This window comes from Mangifera indica, chromosome 1, assembly GCF_011075055.1.
Source record: "Mangifera indica cultivar Alphonso chromosome 1, CATAS_Mindica_2.1, whole genome shotgun sequence".
Taxonomy (NCBI): domain Eukaryota; kingdom Viridiplantae; phylum Streptophyta; class Magnoliopsida; order Sapindales; family Anacardiaceae; genus Mangifera; species Mangifera indica.
In genome coordinates this window covers 24,753,338-24,762,010 of record NC_058137.1, presented here as the reverse complement: position 1 = coordinate 24,762,010, position 8,673 = coordinate 24,753,338, and positions in this window count along the sequence as shown.

The window sequence follows — 8,673 nt, the reverse complement described above, 5'->3', positions numbered from 1 at the left end:
TTGGGAAAACTGATGAAATATGAAGCCAACACATGGTAAAAGTTTCGGGTATGATTTACGCGTAAGGATGTTGATGGGCCTGCTACGGTATGGATAAATATAGATCCGACCCAAATCCATTGAGAGAGAAAATCACGAACTGTTTTCATTTTTTTTCTTTGGAATTTACGAGACCTAAAAATCCTGTCTCCATGAGCTGATTTCTAAAGTCCTTAGCGACTAATCTAGTTTGTAAAAAAGATGTAACTCACATCAAAGCTATGGATTATGTAATACTAAATCTTGTGTAAAATCATGTGAGTACCATGTTGTGGTTGTACAGTTATACCATGAGCTGGGGCATAAAAATAAGTTGGAGAAAGATGGAAGAAGAAATTTTGTAGAATCATTGATAAAGTCAGTTTTGTTTCTAGCAATGCAAAGTTTTGTCCAATGCATATTCTAAGACCCCAACCAAATGGGAAGAATGGAACTTCATCATTCTTTGAGGCCTTAGAAACTCCCTTTGAAAATCTATCTGGATTAAAGTCCTTTGCATCAACTCCCCAATATTCTTCATTGTGATGAACTAGAATTATTGGTACTACAATCAAAACTCTAGGTGGTATATTGACCTCTTTTAATTTGAACTTCTTCATAGTTACTATGACAAATAAAGCTACCAGTGGATATAGCTTCAGTGCATCGTAAAAAATTTTGTTTACCTGACACACATTTTTAGGAAGGAAGAGTTTTAAAACATTAAATTCTCTCAAGTAAAACATAATTTTATGAGGGATATATATGTTTACTTCTTTCAAACAATTTAACTTATCGAATTGTGGTTCTTTGTTTCTAAAAATTTGGAAAACTTCTTCTCTTGCACGCTCTTGTCAGTTCTGATGCATATACAATAAAATCATTGTCTATTCAATCAAATTTGCAGTAGTCTCTTGTCCAGCAAGATAAAAAGGTTTGCACTCCTCAATCACTTCTTCAATACTCATTCCACTTCTTTATTCTCATGCTCTTGAATTTCTCTATGATTTGATTTCACTAATAAAACCAATAGATCATCATAACTTGCTTCTCCAACTTTCAGTGCCTCCTCTCTTTTCTTGATGATGCCTTTTATTAATTCTATAATTTTTTTGTTATCATTTTCTAATTTTCTATTGGCTTGAGTGGGCGAAAACCTGAAAATAGATGAATTAATCTCCTAAGTACAAGCATGAAATGTACCAAGTAACCTTATTATAAAATTAAAATGATCCTAGTTATTTTAAATTACCCCCATTCAGGGATGTGGAAAAAGTAATAAACCAGATTCGTAAAACTAATTTATTCAATTAAAAGTTTAAATATTTTTCTTCCATCTTCAAAACTATTACCAAATGTAGTCCGAGAAATCACATATGATGTTAAAGTCTTGATGTCAGGTCAAAAGTCTAACTCACAGAATTCTTTATTGGTGATTGAGTTTTTCCATTTCCTTATCATCTCGCTACAACTCAAATACATACGAGGTAACATATCCTACGAAGAGAAAGAAAAAACAGTAGGACAATGTGAGGTTATCTCAATGTAAAGTGCATAAATTTTATATTGAGAAGAAAACATACGCATATATACACACTACTAAACAGAAATTCTTAACTTTTACAGTCCCTTATGTCTTTGAAAGGACGCCACATAATTAAATTGTTATGATTGATAATGTTATTCAGGACTTTTTGGAGGATGGAAGAAGAAAACCTTCAGCTTCTCTAGATGGAAAGCTGGGTTGGCTATCTTTCTGACTTTAACCATTGTTCACCCTCATACGTCACCATCCTACTGAACACCAACAGGCCAAGTGGGTTTCTCTGGGGTTTTTGAATTATTTCATTCCTTTAACATTATTTCCCTTATCAATTTGGGGTCTGTGATGTTTATGCTTGGTGTTGGACCCAGCCATAAGAATGAATTATTTCCTGTATCCACCATAGGTAATTGTTATTGATCCATAAATTAGTGAAACTTACTAAATATAGAATGATTCAGTATAAGATTTGCTTTAAATTTTGCATAAACATATATTACCGTGCTCAAAATTTTGATTTTTCTACGTTTTCTTTTTAATGCAGAAACTTTTCATTCTCATTCTCCTTAGTTTAAGTCAAAAAGTATTGATAGACAATAAAGCATATATTAAATCACTATGTTGTGTGTATCCATCTGTACATGCTTCATCATCTCCTAGAATTTTCCTTCCTATAAGTTTTAACTCTGAAAGCCAAGGTATTGAATGGTTGATTATGAATTAACATCAAGTTTCTAAAAGCCAAATGACTATTTCCCACCCGAGCTTTAATGAAATGACAATTTTCTACTCTATATGTTTGAAAAACTATTTACCCACTCATCATCAATTTTTGATAGTGGAGTTGTTGTTGAAGCTGAAGTTGGCTGTTTTCTTTTCTATTTTTTTTTTCCTTCAAGTATTGAGAATTTGTGTTGGTGGAGTTCTGGTTTTTGGGTTTACCCATCTATTTGCGCTTGAAAAACCAGGAATTGGGCATCATATCTGACAACCTGAACTTATAATTGCCCATCTCAAAACACCCTTCAGGTGTAAAAAGAAAAAAAAAAAGTGCAGAAATCACTCTTTGAGTTTTCGATTTCTCTCAAACGTGTAAAAGACTAGCCATGGTGACATGTTGAATATAAAGAACTCGCGCTCGCTGGACTCAAGTGTGAAGAAAGACATAAAGAGAGAGAGATTGGGCTTTGTGGTCCACACTGGAAGAACAAGTTTTGAATAAGGAAAAAGAGAGAGAAAATAGGAACCGACAAAACCAGTAAAAAAAGGAAAATAAGAAAAAATAGGATAAGATGAAAACATATGTTCCATGTTGATAAAAAAGTAGAAAATATCTTTTCATCAAAATTTGGGTGGACAATAGTTGATAAAATTTAACAGTTGACTGTTTTAAGATTTCTATGTAATTTGTTCTACTGTAATTTCAATAGACAAAATTAAGATCAGAATAAAGAAAGATAACAAGGTAGCGCAGGCATGCCACTTGCGAAAATTAAGTTTTTGGCTCACAAACAGACACAATCTTCTCCATCTTCTCACCCGTTAATCAATTCGATTCCAGATTTTTCGTTAAGGACAACCATAACTAGCCAAAGACGAAAGAAGTGATTGAAGTATATACAACAAACACATGATGGATTTAATAACTAATTAACATCTCCATTAACTAGTAATTAAAACTTAATTAATCGTTAGTATCAAGAGAGGAGGTCGGCGAGCCGTAGTTGCTGATGATACGATGGTGGAATGGAAGGATTCGCCACCCAATATCGGGGAGCCAGGGCTCATAGGTCTGGTTTTTACTTGTTTTGACACCATCAACATCTCTTCCGTGTCTCCATGAAGAAGTTTGTACGAGTTGCCAGAGAAACCTTCCTTTCGCAGCAAATTCTCTAGCTGCTTTGGCTTCAACCATATCCAATCCACAAAAATCCATACACATGCTACAATCGCTGCAAAAACAAAGGACAAGGCCATGGAGGTGACTGTGTCATCATCAGGAAGTGAGAAAAAGAGAAAGACAGGAAAATTGTGGATTGAGATGCGTGGCTTGTTTACTGCATTTTTTTTTAATATCTATAAAGATGCCTGGTTTGGTCAAATAGTTAAAATCCAGAATACATTAGTCAGATCCACAATTTACACTAAGCAAGTTTGTGTTTCACTATAAAGACTCGAATCCAAACATTTTTTCTGAAAGTTCTATTGCTCTACACCTTAATATTTAAAAGACAATGAAAACATCCAATATCAAATCTAAATAACATCACACCAAGGGCGAAGGCATATATTGTTGATTTTTAATGGAGATTTGTATGCAAAGAAAACATGAAAAAATGCAAAACAAAGGAGAGAAATTGGAGAGCTGGAATGGAAGATTTTTGTTGCTGTAAATAGTCAACATTTTTTATTATTTTCCATACATTTATATTTACATTAGTTTCATTAAATCCATGTACAGTAGCAGCTTAAATTAAGCTTATGCATACAATTTCTTACAAGCTAACCAAACTTTAATTATAAAAATACACAAAACACAACTACTACAATTTGGTATGATTGCAATTTAACCAAAAACATTAAAATATGGTTAAGTTTGTCATTATTTTAAGGCTGAAAAAATAATCCACATCAGCTTCAAGTTTCTGCACCATAACCATCTTCAAAAAATCAAAAATTTTCAATAGCCAACTTCACTGCTCTATAACTTCACCACTCCTTGACAACTTGCTTACCATTCCCAACTTGTTTATCATCTAAACAAACCTTTTGGTGTTTATTGCCTTAGTCAAAATGTTAGCTAATTGCTCATCTGAGCTGTAATGGATTAGCCTTACCTCTGATTCTTCTTCTGCTTGCCTAATGGTATGATATTTGATTTTGATATGTTTTGTTTTACCATGGAAAACATGATTTTTTGTTATGACTACTGCAACTTTGTTATTACAATAAACAGGTGTAACTTCCACTTGTTTTTCATGCAAATCATCTAAAATTTTTCTCAACAAAATGGTTTGATTTACCGCTGAAGCAACAACTATGTATTCAACTTCTACTATTGATTGAGCAACAACACTTTACTTCGTAGAATTCTAGCATATTGGGCCTAATTCAAGAGAAAATATGTAACTATAAGTGCTTTTGAAATCATCAATAGATCCACCCCAACCAATATCAACATAGCCACATAAATTTACCTCCAATTTTCTGCCATAAAAAATACCAAGACATGTTTTTGAGATATCTAAGTACCTTTTTGACTGCTTTAAACTGTTGTTGGCTTGACTTTTGCATAAACCTTGAAAGCAAACTTGTGGCATGTATTATATCTGATCCAATTGTTGTTAAATAAAGCAAGCAACCCACCAAGCTTTTGTAAACAGATAGTTCAACCTCTAGAAATCCATCATTCTTTTCTAGCTTTTAGTTTAACACTAAAGTGTTGTCAACTCCCTTTGCATTCTCCATGCCAAACCTCTTTAATATCTCTTTTGCATTTTTTTTAACCAATAAATGTCCCAACATCAGATTGAATTACTTCAATGCCTAAAAAGAAACTAAGCTTTCCCAAGTTTGTCATTTCAAATGCATTTTGCATCTCCAACTTTAGCCAAACAAACAATTCTTCATTACTTCTTGTAACCAGAAGATTATCCACATAAATGGATACTACCAACACATTTTCTTTGACAAATTTCACATATGATGCAGCCTCATTTAGGCTTTTTACAAAGACAAGCTTTAGCAATTATGCATTCACCTTGCTATACCAAGCTTTTGGAGCCTGTTTCGGGCTATACAAGGCTAAGACTTTTCTAAGTACACACACTTTACTTTCTTCACCTTTCTTTACAAATCTAGGAGCTTGTTCAATGTACTTTTCCTCACTTAATTCACCATTAAGAAATACAGATTCAACATCAAGTTGATAGAGGATTTAACCCTTTTGTGCTGCTAATGCAATAAGGAGTTTAATAATGTCAAACCTTGCACTACAAGTCTTACCTTTAACTTGTTTACATAACCATCAACATTCATTTTTGTTCTATACACCCATTTTATCCCTATTAGATGCATATTATGAGTCTCTCTGCAAGCCTCTAATTCTTTTTTTTCAATTATTTTTATCTTCTCCGGCATTGCAACCCTCTAACTAGGAAACCTTGATGCTTTTTCATATGTTACAAGCTCAAATACAACTATATTACACTTGTTATAAATATTAGCAAGTGATTTCATTTTAGGTGCTCTATCTTCATCATCATTGCTACCTTGTAGCTCATCTTCTGCCATATTTTTACTTTGCAAGTTAGACTCATCTTTCACCTTCACATGAATGTCATTGACTTCCCAATTCCATAATGAATCTTCATCAAATTTTAAGTCTCTATAGATGCTGATTTTTCTAGTTAAAAAATGATGTACTCTATATACTTTTGATAAGTCATTATAGCCAACAAAGATGCCTAATTCTTTTCTCTCTTTATTTCTAGTATATAAGTCCAGCAAACACATTCAAATATCCTCACATAACTCATATTTGGCTTTGAACCAAACCCAAGCATCATATGGTGTCATTTCCTTTAAGTTCTTGTTGGTAATCTGTTGAGTAAATACATTGTTGTATTCATAGTTTTTGCCCAAAAGCTTTTTCGCAAGTTAGCTTCAAACAAAAGACATCTAGCTATTTCCATCATTGTACTATTCTTCTTTTCACTCACCCTATTTTGTTGAGGCCTGTAAGGAGCTGTGAGTTGATGTTTAATGCCATTTTCCCTGAAATTTTTTTCAAATTTTCTACTAATATATTCCCCTCCATCATTACTCCTTACTATTTTTATTTTGTATTCACTTTCATTCTCCATAAGTCTTTTAAAACTTAAAAAGAAATATGAAACTTTAGATTTCAATTTCATGAAATAGACCTAACACATTCTATTAAGATCATCAATAAATAGAACAAAATATTTGCTTCCATTTAAAAAACTCTCCTTCATAGGACCATACATATCAGTGTGCACTAGTTGTAATTTCTCTTTGGCCCTCCATGCATCATTCTTTAAGAATGAGAGTTTGGTTTGCTTGCCTAATTGACAAGTTTAACATACTCTTCTTATCATTGCCACATTTAGCACCCCAATAGTAAGCTTTTTTCAATGCAAAAGTTTGAGCCTTTGTCATGAAAGTGTCCTAGTCTTTTATGCCATTTAACTGACTCATGATCATTACTAACAAGTGCTTGAACATTCAACTTATTTAGCTCTAAACAAAAACTTCTATGCATCATTTCGACTGCCATTAATTGAACCCCATTCGAATCATACACAAAGCATTTTTTTATTGTTAAATTTTAAAAAGTAATTCTTCTTCAACATCTGACCAATACTTAATAAATTGAGAGCTATATAAGACACAAATAAAACATCATTAATCATTTTTGTACCTGATTATGTATTGACAGAAACTGTGCCAACTCCTTTCACTTGCAAATACTTTCCATTCCCAATTTCAACTTTAGAGATTTTGCTCTTCTTCAAGTTGACAAAAAGACTTTCATCTGAACTCATATGGTTGGTGCATTTGTTGTCCAATAACCAAGTTTGAGAATGGACTTGAGCTTTATAACAACTTACTGTAAAGAACTGCTTTCAGGTTGTTTTTCCTTTTCTTATAACTTTTCAGCAACTTGTGTTTACTTCTAATATGCTTTGCCCTTGTTCTTACATACTTTCTCCATATGACCAAATTCTTTGCACCTTCTACATTGTATTTCAGGTCTACACCAGTAATACCTCTTTGTGTGGTTGGTCTTTTTGCAATGTTAGTAGGGTGGAAATCTGCCTTTTTTGCCCTTTTTTTCTTCTATCAAAGCTCTCCTTATTTTCTTTCCCTTTTTTGCCAAATTGTTGTTTATTTGAACTAGAACCAACATGTATTTTTGTTTTTTGATTTACAACAAAAGCCTTTTCAGATATTATCACTCCATCTTTGAATACTTGTCTCAATTCCACAACTTGTAAGGAGTTTGAAAGCTCTGAAATGGTCATGATGCTCATGTCTTTCGAATCTTCCAATGAAAAGATCTTTGCCTCAAACTTTTCTGGCAAACTCACCAATACTTGTGCTACAACTTTATTTTTAGAAATTAGTTCTCCAAGAAGAGTAAGTTGGTTCACAATCTTCATTAGCCTATCAATGTAATCTTTAACTGATTCATCCTCTTTCATTCTAAGCAAGGCAAACTTCCTTTTAAATTGAAAATTTGCATTTGCTTAGATTTGTCACTTCCATGGAATTCCAATTTCAACTTATCCCATGCCTCCTTTGCTGTCTCAGGGGCCATGATCTTCGCAAACATCACCTTTGATACAGCAAAATGGATACAAGATAAAACCTCATACCTCTTAGCTACTTCTTCAGAATGATGCTTAATTTGATTCAATGTTGGATTTTCAGGCGGCAGATTTGGTTGTTTATCTATCTCAATAACCATATCCCACAAATCGAAAGCTTTTAAGTAAGCTTTCATCTTCACTACTCAGACTACATAATTTTCACTAGAAAAGACTAGTGCAGACATCCCTGTAAAACTGCTTGAGGCCATGGTTTGCATTCTCAATTTCTTCTCCTTATTGCATACACTAGCCTTCCTTTGTTTCATACTTCTTTCTTGGCATAGGCCCTTACAAAGAACTAAAAGCTTTGACAACACTTGTTGATTTTTAATGAAGATTTGTATGCAAAGAAAGCATGAAAAAATGCAAAAACAGAGAGAGAAACTGGAGAGATGGAACGAAAGATTTTTGTTGCTGTAAATAGTCAACATTTTCTATTCTTTTCCATACATTTATATCTACATTAGTTTCACTAAATCCATATATAATAGCAGCTTAAATTAAGCTTATTCATACAATTTCTTACAAGTTAACCAAACCTTAATTATCAAAGTACACCAAACACAATTATTACAATTTGTTTTGTTTGCAATCTAACCAAAAGCATTAAAAAATGGTTAAGTAAGTTTGTCATCATTTTAAGGCTGAAAAAATAATCCACATTAGCTTCAAGTTTCTACACCATAACCATCTTAAAAATTTAGAAATTTTCAACAA